Here is a 15,735-nt window from a genome sequence, read left to right on the forward strand (position 1 = left end):
CAGGAAAATCCTGGGTTGAAGGTGATCTTATGAATTAATTTCAGACCAGTTTATTATTCAGTGACCATTTGGGTTCTTCACGGTGGTATTTTCCAATGTTTGATTCAAAATAGATTTCTGCAAAAGTCAAATTATGTTTGAGCCTAACATTGGGAACATGAGTAGGAAATTAAAAAGGTGTATTTCAGAACGATTTTCTCAGTATAAACTTCAGACAAGTTTCCAGCTTGGGGTAAATGTTTTTTAAGCATTGTAAACTCATTGGCTTGTTTCTCAGTCTCAGTGTTCCATATTCAGGTATAATATTTTCTTGTATTGCCATTGAGCTGGCCTTCGTGCAGGAGAGCAAATGTTTCTAATTACGACTAATTGCTGAATTAATGCAATCAGTTGATGCTGAAGTTTACTAGCTCAGCTGTTACCCACAGGAGCAAGGAGGGTCATGGTTGTGTGAGGCTGCTTCGGCAGTCTCAGGGCAGCCCGTGGCCCTGGAGCTCCAGGAAAAGCAGCGTCTCCTTGAAGGGTGAGTGTGGGTTGTGCTGCCAGGCATGGCTGGGGAGGGTCCAGGTCACCCTGGCTGAGGACATTGCCCCTGCTCAGCCTTGCTTTGCAAGGTCTCCCTAGGCTGAGGACTGGGCACGAGGAAAACACAGCAGGAGTTGGGCTGAGATGGTAAAAATCATCCAAACTATAGCTCAGTGTGTCAGCTTGCCTTATGGTACTTAGTATGAGTTTGTAATTTCTAAATCCAAGATTGGAAAGATTTGGCCTTCCTCTTCCTTGTGGGCCACAGAAAATTTTTACTAGAGTGTTAAGAGAATGACTTAGTTTGGTTTAAAGTAATTTTGAAACTTGCGTTCAAGAGTATTTAAGAAATAGATTTCAGTCTCTTCTTTATTTTTTTTTTTTTATTTTTAGTATACAGTTTAACTTATTTTTGGCACTTGCAGAAAATAATTAACTGATCTTTTAATATGTTTTCTGGGACATTTTACTAATATGTCATTTACCTAAAGAATCAAGGTGATCTATTCTAGCAGTGTGTTTGGAAAAGTGTTTTTGTCTTGAAATGCAAGAGGAACTTTATTAGCTTTAATGTCTTTAGTATGGTGTACAATTACAGTGCTTAACATGTTCTAAACATGTAGGGTGAAAATGATTACAAGACCTGAGTTTCTCTTCTGGGCTGGCAGGCTAAGATTTTTCCAGTTACTTTTCAGCTCCAACTGTTAGCTGATCAGGGAAAGAAATATATGAAATTTGTCTTTGAACCCTGTGGTTTTGTATTCAAGTGTGTATCAAAGAAAGATAGTGAGGATGGAAGAGGGAATAATTTTAAATAAAATTATGCATAGCCAAGCAAGTATACACACAGAACAGTAAAGGCAGCCTGACTCTGACTAATGAAGTTCATAAGTAGTGTGTAAGTGCTTGGTGGAATGCAGCTGGTCCCGAGAACACCCCATGTAATCCTGGATCATTAACAGCTGAATCCCCTGGATCTCATTTAGTTCTCCACACCTGAACTTTGTTTTCTCTCCACTATCTCATTCCTCAAATATTCTACTAAATAGATCAGGTCATGTTGCACTTTTTGTCTCTCCTTGCTTTTGTTAAACATGTCCCAGATTGAGATTTGTGTGGTTTTTTAAGTTTTGTTGGTTGGCCAATTTTTTTTTTTTTTTTTTTTCCTGTAAGGAAGGAGGGAAAAAGACCTGATGAAATACGTGCTTCTCAAACTCTCCTAAAGCATAGTGATGTGTTGGCATCTGGTAGGTTTGCCAGTCACAAAAGTTTTATGACTGTGATTTCCACCAGAGTCAAAGGGAACAGAATGCAAGTCAGCAGTGTTATAATGCTGTAAACCCACTGTTGGACTAAGATAATCAAAACCTCGTGTCTGTCTTTCTCAGTGGATTTGTTCCTACTTTCTGTGTTGTCAGTAGGGGGAATGTGACTGATGTGAATTATTGTCTTTACAGGCCTAAAAAATGAAAAGAAGAGGGGTAAAACAAACTATCCTTGGATGTGGGTATTTGCAAACCTTTTCTCTTGTTTATGAATTTAATACATAATAGCTTGAAACCCCAAAAATCTACAATTGTTCTGCAAGGCAAGTAGGTAGCGATCCCTGGAGGCTATTGTATTTTAAGGCAGACCAAGCCCTTGTTAAATCAAACCCTTGAAGTTATAATTTATGCATACATTTCTTGTATGCAAGCCCCTCACCAATCTTACAAAAAATATTTTCAGACCAGCTGCAAAATTTGGGTGCCTTCATTGACAACATATGTAGTACTTTAAAGTCTTGACTTTATTTATTTGTTTCAGTCTTGCAAGACTGAGCAGACCAAAATCCAAGTTTGTATTGTTCCTCTGTTGCCCCTGTGCTCAGACCTCAGTAAGATTAGACCAGCAAAGCTGTCTGGTGAGAAAATTGCTGTTTAATGAATAAAATTGGCTTGGTCAAAGGTTTGACTCCAGAGCAAGAGCAGTGAGGTTGGGTGGTAGGAAGAGGAGACCCTTCCAGAATCCAGGGGTCCCATACTGCTACCCTCAGTCTCATCAGGCCTGAGTCTTGACTGTTTTCAGCAACTCAAAGTGATGACTTTGAAATGCCACCAACCTGGGGTGAGGGAAATTGAGTCTTAATCCACCCACTTTACCCCACGTAGCATTGTGTGTTGTGCAAATGAAATGTAACCATTTCTAATGCTTGGGTGTTGACCAGGGGCTCTTCCAGAGTACAGATTACTGTAATAATGGTACTAGAACTTGATTGTCCTTTAAAAAAATGTATTGCAGGACACTTCATATCGTGCTATGGAATATGCTCAAAACTGAACTGTACCTGTCAAATGAGCAAAGAATATATTGCAGTGTATTTTGCACTTGCCCTACTTGTGTTTCCTCACTTTCTACCATATTTTGGATTTTTTTTTTCTGAGAGTCTGACAACCATTAGTACTAATTAAAACTTTTTAATGCTGCTTTTATGTAAATGAAATTGTCATTTCATGTGGTGAATTTGACACTCAACATATGTCACTCTGTATTTTGCTGTTCCCCCTTTTGGAGGAAGGCATATAAAATGGTTGTTTTCTTCTGTTTCGAGGCTGATGGCTTTTAGGGACCTTCTGAGTGTACTGTTTTTCTTACACTGAACATAATTCAAGGACTCCTGAGGAAGCCTGCATGGCATTGTCTCCACCTAGATATAAGTTACTAAATTTCTGCTCCAAACTGTGTTTCCAGATGACCTGAATGACTTCAAAGTGAGGTTACACCTTAGCAGCTGCCTAAGTGCCATTTCACTGTTCACAACTGCTTGGAACTTACTTTTGCGATTTTATATAGAAAAAAAAAATATTTCTCTTAGAATCTCTGAGTCACCAGAAATGCTGGCTGCCATTAGTGTGGCTGTAAGTGGATTTCTCTCTAATGTAGGCATTTTTATATAAGAGGAAAATGCCATTGTTTTGAGACTGCATTTAAAAAGGAATGGAAGAGAGGAAATCCCCACAGGAATCTTACACTGTTCTGATGCCTCTCCACCTAAAAGCTACATTATAGTTACACTCACCCACCCAAGTGGCCGCTGCACACACGCACGCTAAATTCCCTCCCAAATTTGCAACAAAAGAAGGTAAAGTACTGTTTGAGGCTTGGAACTGAACTCAGTTTGAGATAGCAATAACTCCTGTGGCCTGGGAGGTCTATAAGCTCCAGACTGCTACTTTGTGAGATGGACAAACCTGACAAGGTGATACTTTCTCGTCATGATTGCGTGACCGAAATACGTATTGACATTTGTGCAGAACTTTTGTCTTCAAACGGGCAGGATGGTACAGAGATTGTGGAGAATGTTATTTTCTGAAACGCTTCAAAGCGCAGGAGTTGTGTATTTCATTGCGAAAATGCGGTGTGTGTATGTGAATCAATAGTTCAGAGCATGTCAGGCAAGACTAAATCGAGTCTGCCACTCTTGACAATGTCGCTGTAACAATAACTTGGGCTCTATCTTTCTGTGAGATACTTGAAAATACAAACTCAGTGGAAATTGTAGCCAGTTTTTATCCAGTATCTGATAGGAGTCAAGGGTTTGGAAGCATAGCTTACTCCGCTGTTGCTGTCATTGATTTCTGCGACTTGAGAAAAGTCAAATGAAACAAAATCTCAAATAGAGTTTGTTACAAATGGATCAGTCTTTCAACCTGTTGGTGGACCTGTGCACCACATATTTTTGAGAGCTGGCTGCGCTGAACATGTGAGCTGAGAGATTACAAGTGAATTTAGGCTCACAACGGGTTTTGTTGTCCCTGATGTTTGTGTCCGTGGTGACTCTGACCTGAATGAAAAAAAAAAAAAAAAAAGGAGAAACACACATTCAAAAGATGACTTTCATTTGCTGCTAGACTGGTTTGATTATTTTAAGGACACTGCCTCTGTGGTTGTTTGCCTCTCCAGATTTTTTATCTAAAGCTCTGAAAGGCATTATTTTGTTTGTAAGCTGTGTCATAAACAATGCCTTTATTATTTTTGTCTCGACTCATTTTGTAACACAATAATAACAGATAATTTCTTACCATTTCTCTATTACATCCTAAGATAGCAAACAGCTGCTGCATTTATTATTAAGATATCTCTGCATACATGTTATTTGGCAAACATTTATGCATTGTAAGGATGCCAGATATTTATTGCAATCTGTTACAAAGACTAATCTTGTGTGTTTGTTACTGACTGAAGGGATGGGTGTGTGGGAAGTCCCAACACTTCAGTGGCAGAACAACCATAGCACTTTTCTGAGTGGTAGATGCTCAGCTTTCTCTAAGTATTAATGGAATTTGTGTAATCAAATTTATTACTGTGCCATGCCTGCTTTACTATCGTAGAACATATGGTAGCCAAGGATGTGACATGCTTGGCAAATATCTGTTTATGGATTTCTCTTTGCCTGTGCAATGTGTGTTCTCCTGTTTGGTTGTTAGATACCCAGGACCAGTGTCTGGTTGATGCTTAGCAAACACCCAATTTCATCAGTGCAAGCGTGTATAAGTACATAGCCTGAGCACTGCTCTGAGACCGTCTAAGAGAAAAAAAAAAACAAAACAACTTGATACGTATGAATAGAAATTACTTTCAGACACAAGCCACTAGGTGAAGATGTTTGGTGGCTCTGGGTTGCTGCAGAAATTAAAGGAAAGTGATGTAATTGTTCTTTACTTAGAACACAATTTGGGCACGTTTTTCTCTGAACATAGTGGAAGAACAACTGTCTTTCCTTGAATATCTCTAAATTTTACCTCTTCAGCAAGGCTTTTGTAGGAAGTTATTCTAAACAGATATTAATTTTCTGTATCTTAAAATTTACTTAGGTAGCTTACAGGTAGAAATAAATTGTTAGAGGTAAGCAATTAAAATAGATCTTTAGGAAAGTCACATTAAGCCTTAATATCTGCTTGGTCCCAATTTTCAAGGCATTTTCACAGTTAAATTAGATATAAAATGCAGCAAATGAAAATTGTTTGGTTGACCAATTAAAACTTTTTAAAATTGATAAAAAAACACATATAAAGAACAGGGCAGAAAGTTGCTCTAAAGTGTGGGAGCTCTAGCAAAACTCTTTATTACACAGTTTTGCTCCTGCTCTCAGTGAAGGGGACAAAGTTTTATAAGCATGGGAGTGTCCATGTGTTTTCTGTCTCAGCACAGAGAGCAGGTGATTGCTGCAGTCCAGAACCTGGGTATCTGTACAGTGAGTCAGTGGAATAGCTCAGGAAAACTCTATTAATTAGCACTCTTTTAGGGCCAGGCTCGAAGATGTTCTATTAATGCATTCTCGTAGTGTGTTTTTGAATATTCTTTAAAATATTCTATCTATTTAGGCAAGTACATGAGCTTATATAAAATATTCTAACTATTTAGGCAAGTGCATGAGCTTATACGTTCTAGCAGTTGTATATAATCATTGGACCAATATTATTAGGGTTTTGTTTTATATTTGTTAATAACAAAATAAATATTTCGGACTTCCTGTTGTTTGTGTTAGAATTAGAGTGTGATGTTCAGGAATCGTAGTGGAAAGTATTATCATGCTGTAAAAGATGGTCATTAATAAGGGCTATGGGTGGTTATTGAGGAATCGTATGCATGCAGAGACAGGGAGTAGCTTCCCTCTTATGGCTTTAATGGTCTCTGAAGTTAGTGTGCTGTAAATGTCTCTGTTAGAATATTAATACACCCACTTAATATGGTTACATGAGAGCACAGAATAATTTCTTCGGTTATTAAATTATAAATAAAATTAAGTTGTCATGTTTCCTACTTGCATGAAGACAAGGCTTCCCCTCTAAAGTGTTTGTGGTGGTTTTTTTTTTTTTTTTTTTTTTTTTTTTTTTTTTTTTTTTTTAAATACAGGTTTTAACTTCCTTAATCCTTTGAGGTTTTGGCTACATTGTTCCTTTATAATTTTTAATAGAATAAAACAAAGTTATTTTGCTCCTTTATAGTGTCTGACAGTTGTCCAGTTCTGGTGAAGGAGCAGCAAAAACCAGCTGGTTGATCCACAAGTGAACTACTACCACTACATAAATCAGCTGATGGGTCAAACCTTTTCTGAGTTTGCACTCCACATGGGTCTGGGTTTCCTTGCTCTGCTTTGTATGCAGTTCTGCAGATTGCTCTGCATGGATCTAAAAATGTGTCAAATCCAGTCCAAAGTTTATCCTGCAGAGTTCAATAGAAAAAGTGAGAGTAATTATTCAACTGCCATCTGACTTTTCTCTTTAAAATTGCTTTTTTTTTTTTTTTTTTTTTTTTTTTTTTCTTACATGCCAGCTACACAGTAAAGAAGTCTGATGAAAGTTAGGTCTACCAAGAAAAAAGGCATTATCAAAGAGCCATTCTGTATAACTTTCTACAAAATTTATTCATAGCTTTTAAAACAAAAGGAAAGCTTGGCAGAAAAACAATGTTTTCCAAGAGTCTGGCAGCTAATGTTTGGCTACATCATTGAATACCTTACAAAATATTAATTCCAACTGCAGTTTACCCTCAGATTGTTAGTGCAAGTTGAATCGTTGAAGGAGAAAGTTTCCATGAGATTCTGATTTTAATATTTTTATTTAATTTTATTTCCTTTTCCAAATATGATTTTTAAATTCCATTTGGAGAACTTCTGCTGTGTCAGAAACCTCTGTGCTCTTTTCACCACCAAGTCTCCACAAGGGTTTGTTGAAAATCTCTTCATTGGGCTTGAGATGGCAAGAAACAGTTTTAATGTATTTAATAATTTAGTTGATTCTTTCTTATTCACAGCATGGTAACAAAAACCATAGTTTAAAAGCAGATTTGGCATTCTAGGGGAAGGAACTTTGACATTTGCTCCAGGATGAACTGGTCTTCTCCCTGAAATCTGACTATAAATTGGTGAATACAAATACAAAATTTCTCAATCCCTTCTGACTGTAGGGGAAAAGCCTTGGCCTGGTCTCAGTCAGCAGCAGCACTTACAGGGCTGGACTGGAATTCTCCCCTGGTACAGATCCAATCTTGAGAGCAATGAGATGGCATTGCCAGATTTTTCTCCTTGGGGATTCTTATGATCCTGCTCCTGATTTCCTTAAGGCGTCAGGGGCTTCCAGGGTAGGAATTGCAGTACTGAGCATGAGGAGTTGGGTCATTCCATTGTTTCAGGGTTTTTTGGTGCTCCCTGCCCTGTAAGGAGCTGTCCTGTGCAAATCTTGATCCTGTGAGCATGCAGAATTCCTCAAGAGGTCATCCTGAAGAGCACGGTTGGCCATGGACAACACCTGGAAGTACAAGAGGCAGGGGCTGAACTGCTCAGGGGTCTCTGCCTGAGTGCCATTCTGAGGATGCCCTTTTGGAGGGGGGTATCAAGGCAGCCCTGCTTGTAGCGCTCAAGATGAGTAGCTGGGCTGAGCTAATTCTTGTGTGCACCCTGTTTGGGTGACTTGTAGTGAACTAAGGCCCGCTTTACTGAGGAAATGAAAAAATACCCTGCAAAAGTCCAGAGGTAGACTTACTGTCAAAACTTGTTTTCCTAGTAAAATGTTTTAACTGCTGCCTAATTCACTGATATCTATCATACTTCTTTTTTACTATTAGGAGTTGACTTTCTGTGGCTATATAGTTGCATTTGTTAATTGTAAGTAAGCTGATTGAAATGCCACATTTTCTAAATTGAATTTGCACTTGAACCAGTCCCCCAGAATGATTTCTAGGTGTTTTTAAATGGCTGTGATCCAGGTTCATTAAAAATACTGTATTTTGTGTCTGAAAAAAACATTTGGGTAATTAGTATTTGTAAAAACTTGCCTCTGCCAGTGAGATGCATATCACAATCTTACAGATACATAATCAATAAACCAGGAATTCTGAGCTGTGTTCCAAATTTCTTCCCAAGCTTTCCAGCAGTATTTATTTAGTCATTAGCCATGCCCATGCACTTATTGATCTTCAGTCAACAGCTAATTTTTTTTTTTTTTGGTGTAATTTTTTTCAGTATAACTTGGCTGCACATATGGGTTTGGTAGTTTCAAACAGGCAATTCCTTTACCCTCTTTACAAGAATGAGGAGACTTGGTGGAGTTCCACTAAACACAACCTCTTTCCTTTTTTTGACACTGGTATTTCATCATGGCCAGTAAAGCTTATCCTGAGTTTTCTGCCATCACTTTACTATTAGTGAGCCGTGACTTGGACACATGATTTGGTGCTGCTATAAGAAAAGACAGGAGTGCAGGAATTGTCTCCCTCTACTTTTCTCCTTTATAATGATGACCTCTGTTTCAGGGCTAGGTAGCATAGTGTTTTTACAGCCTGAAAGGGATGAGTCAGCTAGAAAGGGTCTTGAAGTCTGAGGAGAAGCAGCTGATGATGTCTCTTGAGCTGTGGGCAGACGCATTGGATCCATTAGGGGTGAAGGGAATTTGGAATTGCCGGATAGCATGCACTGCTCTGTGCTTCTGCAGTGACATGTTAGAGCAGGGACTGGGAATGAGTTCCAGTAGGAACCTAGAAAGGGATGTCTGGTAGGATAATTTTCTTCCTAAACAAGCACTTCATGATTTCAAAACAAAAATATTTAAAGCTGCTGATGTTTCTCAGAACATCTGTTTTTTAGTAAAAGCAGGGCCCTTTCACTGCTTTTGATATGCCATGACTTCCTCTGGGTTGCTGTCCAAGGCACTGGGAGCTCCACTGACAGTCCAAGCAAGTCTGCACGCAATGCGCAAATTACGGCAACTGGAAGGTGTAGCATCATTTGGAAGATTACATAAAAGCCTGTTATTCCTAGGCATCCACATGAGCAAAGCAATGACCTCCTTTTGCCGTTTCTTGCTCTCAGCTGGGATGGCTTACCCAAATCAGCTCAGGACAGTGCCATGGCACAGAATAGCTCTGGTCAGTGTCCTCCTGGAGGTGGCACTGGCTGACCATCTGCTCTCACTCAAGCCCCTTCTCTTGGCTCCTGAGGTTGCATTCTTAAAAAAAAAAAAAAAAAAAAAAAAATCATTAAAAAAAATTCTTTGTGGGGAGGGGGGATGTCATTGTGTTTAGACAAATCTAAGTCACTGAAATCAACCCAGTTGTCACTAGACTTCACAATAAATGTATTGAATGGGAGTGTCTTAATCCAGACAAATATTTCTGCTGGTTTGGTGCCAGTGTTCTCCTTCTGAAGTAGCTGAATGTTTTGTGGAGGGCTCGTTTCCTTACTGGTTGACCCTAGATACTAGAGCAGTGCTGGTCCTGCTCTGGAGTTGGTGCTCTGGGTGTTAAAGTGAAATGAAGTGATGAAGGGATGGTTGCTCACTCACAAAAAAGCTGGAATATTTGATATGGCCATGTATAGTGGGTTTTAAGCTAATGTTGTCGTGGATCTGAAAAGCTGAATAATTTTTGTAGCTTTGAGATAGGAGCTTATTTATGTTTTACAGTCCTCTTATACTTGTGCAGGGGGCCTGCAATAAGCCTTCTTACTATTTCAGTTTGATATTTTTAAGACCAGGGTTGAAGCTTTTGCATTAAACTTTGAGGTTTTGCCACTTTGATGTACCAGGTCTGCTTGCACTGACTGGGATGAATGGAGACCTTACTCTACCTCTTGTGAAGTAATGTATTATATTTTGTGAGGGAATGAATATTGACCTTAGTGATTTCTTCCAGTCAAATAACATGGGGCTATGTTTACAATATTGCTTTCATTATCTCATAAACAGCAGCTGTTTGTCCTGGATGTGAATTGCCATAAAATTGGTTGACATGGTAATTTTGAGTGCATTACGCAACTTCTTAAAAAATTTCAGAAATTATTATTTCATTCTTCAGTGCTGCAAAATTGGATCATTTTTAACACTATTGGAATACAGTGCATATTTTAATGGTAAAAATAGTTCTGTGAATTAAAAAAATTATGCACATGAGGATGAGTAAATACACAGATGGAAAGAGGATAAGAGCCTGTGAATAGAATTTTTAAAGTTTTGTATTGTTCACTGGTATCCTGTCATCATAGACAGGTATTTGAGAAATCTTATCTTTATTGAATGAGGCTGATTGTGAAGGGAAATGTTATCTTTCCCTGTAGTATTTCTATTATTCTTCTGGATGCATCATCCCAGGGCTCTTTCCAAGTACTCTCTTCCTGTCCTACTTTGAGCCTGGGCAGGTTGCTTGGGAACTCACTAAAGCTGTAGTAGTAAAAGGTCTAGAGCAAAAAAGATCACTCTGTCTTGTATTGCCTTTCCCCCTTCTCTGCAGTCTTTATAGTTTCAGATTTATAAAGAATTGTGTGATGTGGTTGAATACACCATATGGTAAACAATAGGTGCCTTTCAGCTCCACAGACGGTGCCCATAAATCAGGAGAGGCACTGCAGTGTTCATGCTACCTGCCTTGGCATCAGCCGCTCTTCCTTCCACACCTGAGTCAGAAAGAGCCGTTCCAGACGTGAGCAGCACAGACTGTGAGCCCAGCAGAACCTGGTGGCAGGGGTGGGTGAAGGAGGTTATTTTATGCTTTCAGCCTTAATACTTGTAAAGGTGGTCGCCGTGAAACCGCAGCATTTTTCTGAAATGCTGATGTGAAATGTGGTTTTCTGTTATCTCTGCATACTCTCTTCAGCCTGCTGTGAGAGGGAGGAGTAGGCTTAATTATTTCAGACTGCAATTTCCTTCCTAAGTGCATCCAAGTCTGGTTCCTGTTTGGAAGGCAGACCGTGGCAGAGCATTTTCTAATGCCAGTCCTGGATGTTTTCCATTTTCACAGACTTAGCTGAATTTTGCATATGACTGTGCAGATATATAGCCTTGGGGTGACTGATTTCTGAGCCCAGAATGATTAATCTAATACAAATGGTCCTGTGGCCAAAGATCCTTCACAGATCTGAGATTGTGATTGAAAATGTACTTTTGACATCTGCTTTTTATTTCTCTAAAATAAGAAGACCTGTAAAAATGTCCAGTTGTGACTTTTGTGTGGAGAAAACAAAGTTTATTTCTATCTTTGATATTCTCATTACTAGAAGATGGACTTCTCTTTAATATTTGTCCTTATACATGCATTTTAACATTATTTAGGCTTTTCTGGAGGCTTTGTCAATATTTTTAAGACCTCTGAACTTTATAATCATATTCAGCAGTGATCTGGTTACTGTCCTGGTCAAGCCAAAAATGATCCTCCGTTTATCTTGTTCTAGATGCCATACTGGGAATTCCCACTTAGTGCTTTCTCCCCTCTACCTAAAACACCTCTTTTTTTTTTTTTTTTAATGCTCATGGAAAGTGTATATCTGATAGTTCATAAAAATTTGATCGGTGTCTCGTTTCTCTATCAATTCTCCACAGTGATCAAATAGGGAAAATGGCATTATGAAGAATCCAGGATGAGCAGAGTTAAATTGTACAATGTAGGTTCTAGGTATATTGAGAGCAGATGAAATCCTAGATATAATTTTGTAGTCAAGCATGATAGAATTGTTGATTATAGTATAGAAGATTTCTGATCTGAAGGGGGGAAGCAAATGATAGATATTGGCATATTCTTAGCATCATTCAAACCAGGAGAATTACTTTTTTATGAGGCTGAATTGTGGCTCATAAAGTTAACTCCTTTCTTATTAGCAGTTGCAGATAACAAGTATCCAAAGGAATTAGAAACCCACCAAAGGAATCCCCTGGAAGTCAATGTCTTTTGGTTTGGTGTATTTTTATTTTTGTTTCCTTCCCCCAGAGCTCCCAGACAGTAAAGTTTTAGCATTGTGGAATAAAATTGATGTTTCTTTAGTATTTTGTAAAGGTTAATAGGGTTATTTACCTGAATGTTAGAATTGGTCAGTGTGACTGTGGGAATAATGAGTGTCTAATGTGGTCCTCAATGAATGCAGCTAAGAGGGATATGGATCTGACACATTTAGCATGACTTTTGGATAGACAATAGTGTCATACTAACTTTATAAGACATCCTCACTCAATTCCAAGCTTGTCTAATTGATTAAAAACAGTACTAAAGATACATCATAGACACAAGGGATTTTCAACATTTAACTGTAACACAGCTTAAATAAACAAGAAAATTAATTATGCAGAGTGTAGCAAACTTGCATTATGTGAATAGGATGTAGCTTACAGTAATCTTAAAGTGTAATTTTAAATAGGAAGTTGTCAGTGTTCTTGAATAGTTCTAGATTCCAAAAAATGTTGGTCTTAACAGTTTGGTGCAACAGTAATAGTAGTATTTAATCATTACGTACATGTACAGATATCTCTGGAAAAGCAGAGAGTACTGAACAACACCCTCAGGTCATAGCCATTCTGCGTGGTTTGGGCAGCTGAACAATCAGACACAACCTCTGTCTGAGGGCTTCTGATTTGGTCATGCTCTAACAGAGGTTAAACATTTGAGAAAGGAACTGAGTTCTGGGAAATAGTTATGGAAAAAACCAAGAGGATGTGATAATGGCTGATTAGCAGTTTATGATCTCTCAGGGTGAAATTGCCCTGAAGCCCTTGTTCTAGCCCTAGATTTACAAAAAGAGAACTGTTTAGTAGGAGCAGTAGTTCCTGCATTTGACATTAGTATGAGGGCTATTTGGATAATCTTATTCTGAGTCCAGAATATAACTGAAAAATTGGTGAAGATGCGTGAAAAATGGTTAAGCAATAAAATATACATTTAGAGTGAATCAATGCTGCTGTTTATCTAAAGAGGCTGCTTTAGATGTTTATGTATTTCTGTGAGACAAGTCTTTTGTTGAGATTTAAACAAAGATTGCCACTCTTTTTTTCCCCCTTGTGTTTTTTTTTTTTTTTTTTTTTTTTTTTTTTTTTGTTTGGATTTTTTTTTTTTTTCTTAAGACTATAATCAAACTTCTACTTGGCAATATTGTTATTCTGTAAAAATTACTTTCAAGTGACAAGCAAATATTGCACATTTTACTTCAAAAAACAAGTATGATTTTCTTCAGGAATGTGAGCATAAGAAAATACTGGAAGAAATGACTGCAGTAGGCAAACTATATCCATGTAACTCATCGGAACCAATAATGATGAATTATCACGTATCAGCTTTCCAGCTATGGCATTCAATAACCTGTGGTTTTTATTTATTGCCTTATTAATGAAGTATGAGAAGAGCAGCCTAACAACAACAAAAAATCATTCACTAAAATTTAGCCAATCAATCCAGAAAAACGACTAAATGATTCTTGTTGCAAAACTTTACTAATTAAAATAAAAGCTTCAGGGTAACTGTGCGTTGAATGTAACCAATCGGTGGCAGTGGTCCCAGTTCAGATGCGAATGCAGCCTACAGAAACTAATTGACTGAGTTGTTTTAGTCTTGCCAGAGCCTAAATCCTGTCATGTTTTTCTAGGGGATGAGAAAAAGCTTTCCTGTTTTGTGCAAACTTTGGCAGATTACACATTGTAAGCGAGACAATGATGTAGGATTTCTACTTCTTCATGGTGGTGTAGAGCGTTGCCACTTGAATGAGCATCAGGCTGGCTTGGTTTTCATTGCAAATAATCCATGAAGGTTGAAATCCTTTATTGTTTAAGATTTCCAATTGCTGTAAAGTTTAACTGATTAAATGAATAATGGCAAAATGTTTTTGACTTAAAAGGTCTTACTTAACCTTCTACCAAAGTAAGCCCTGTGATATCCATCCTGCTCTTAAACATTTTTATGATGAATCATCCCGTATATTTTTAGGTAAACACATATTCATGGTAGGGAAAATCTTCCAGTGAATTATTCTGCAAACAAACTCCAGCCACACAGTTAGATGCTCATGAATGGACTGAAAATCGTGTTTATGAAAAGCAAATGCACAAAGAGTGTGCTTCATTGGCCTCTTGCTTAAGCTTTTTACCTCCTGGAGGCTGCAGGCCATGAACTGGCCCTTTGAATGGAAGGATAATTTAATTTATTCTCAAAAAGTCAAAATGTAAATTAAAGACTAAATTCCGTTACATTATGAAAATAATTGTAATGGTCTCAGTGAGCCATGACCAACACCAACATCTTGAAACAAAGCAGGGATCTTGCCTGTCTTTCCCTTGGGAGAAGAGGAGGCTCTTATGGCCCATGAATGATGGGGAGAAATGTATTCCATATAATTTGTCATTCACTGATCTTGCTTAGGAAAATCTAAAATTAATTGAATAGAAGTAAAAAGGGGCTCAGCCAAGAGTCTGCCAAGGGATAATATGAGAAAATAGCACTAAGTCAGTAATATTCATCAGGCTGTAGAAAAAGTAATCCTGCTCCAAACAAGAGCAAAATATGGGGTAAATACTTTGAGGTCTAAGAACCTCTGTATAAGTGGCATACATCCATGCTGATTTAAATGGCCATTTACAATGTATGCCACTTATACAGATTCTGAAGAAACATTCTAAATGAGCTCCCAGCTTGTTTTCTGGAAGGAAATTTGGAAATGTTATGTTTATAGTTCATTCGATATGAATGCGGCAGTCTCTTGCCTTTGTGTTCCAAAATCATTCCTAATCAAATTTTCACTTAAAAAAACCCCAAACAAACCTGCCTGAAGGTAGACAATAAAACACCTCTGTTAATCATCTTACTCATCACTAGAGTTATCTTGTTAAGGAGTTTGTTTCTTTCAAATGATTCAATCAGCTAAGCAGATATTTTCTATTGCCACAGAAATGAAATCGTAAAGTGTAATTGTCAGGTTTAAAAAGTTTGATGTGCAATACAATGTTTTTTCATCTTTCCTTTGCTTTCTTGTTTCTTCCTAATTAAATTCCTGATTAGAATCTGAGGGGTAAACTTGATTTGTACTCAAGATAGGATCCTAATATAAAGACTTGAGTCATAGAGGTGAAATAGATAATTGTTCAAAGTTTTACCAAGTCGGTTGTTTTCTTTTTATCTAATTCTTCTGGAGAAATCTGGATAATTTATTTTATTCTGTGTTTCTTGTGCCTCAAAGACTGAAAAATAATTGTTTGGGACTACAAACATTCAATTCTAAGCACAGAAGCACCAACTGGTTTCAGGGCTGTAGTTACTGATAAAAAAAAGTGTTTAAATTTGAATATTAATCTATGTTCCACATCCACAGCTCTTGGCTTTCTCTACTTTTTGGCTTAGTGATTGCCATACAATTTTAAAATGTGATTACTTACCTTTAGGCAAAAAAACTTCTGCTGGCTACCTAGTGCCTTTCTAGACCAGAGCATT

At 37.8% G+C, this 15,735-nt stretch overlaps 1 long non-coding RNA gene across 1 annotated transcript in view; it reads left to right on the top strand.

Moving 5' to 3' along the window:
• The first annotated feature begins 427 nt into the window (after positions 1-427).
• Positions 428-15,735, top strand: part of LOC120757467 (uncharacterized) — a 167,984-nt gene continuing 152,676 nt past the window's right edge. The window contains exon 1 of the long non-coding RNA XR_009208201.1: positions 428-523. This is a non-coding gene — a long non-coding RNA (uncharacterized LOC120757467). The remainder of the gene's footprint in view (positions 524-15,735) is intronic.

Source organism: Hirundo rustica, chromosome 10, assembly GCF_015227805.2.
Source record: "Hirundo rustica isolate bHirRus1 chromosome 10, bHirRus1.pri.v3, whole genome shotgun sequence".
NCBI lineage: Eukaryota > Metazoa > Chordata > Aves > Passeriformes > Hirundinidae > Hirundo > Hirundo rustica.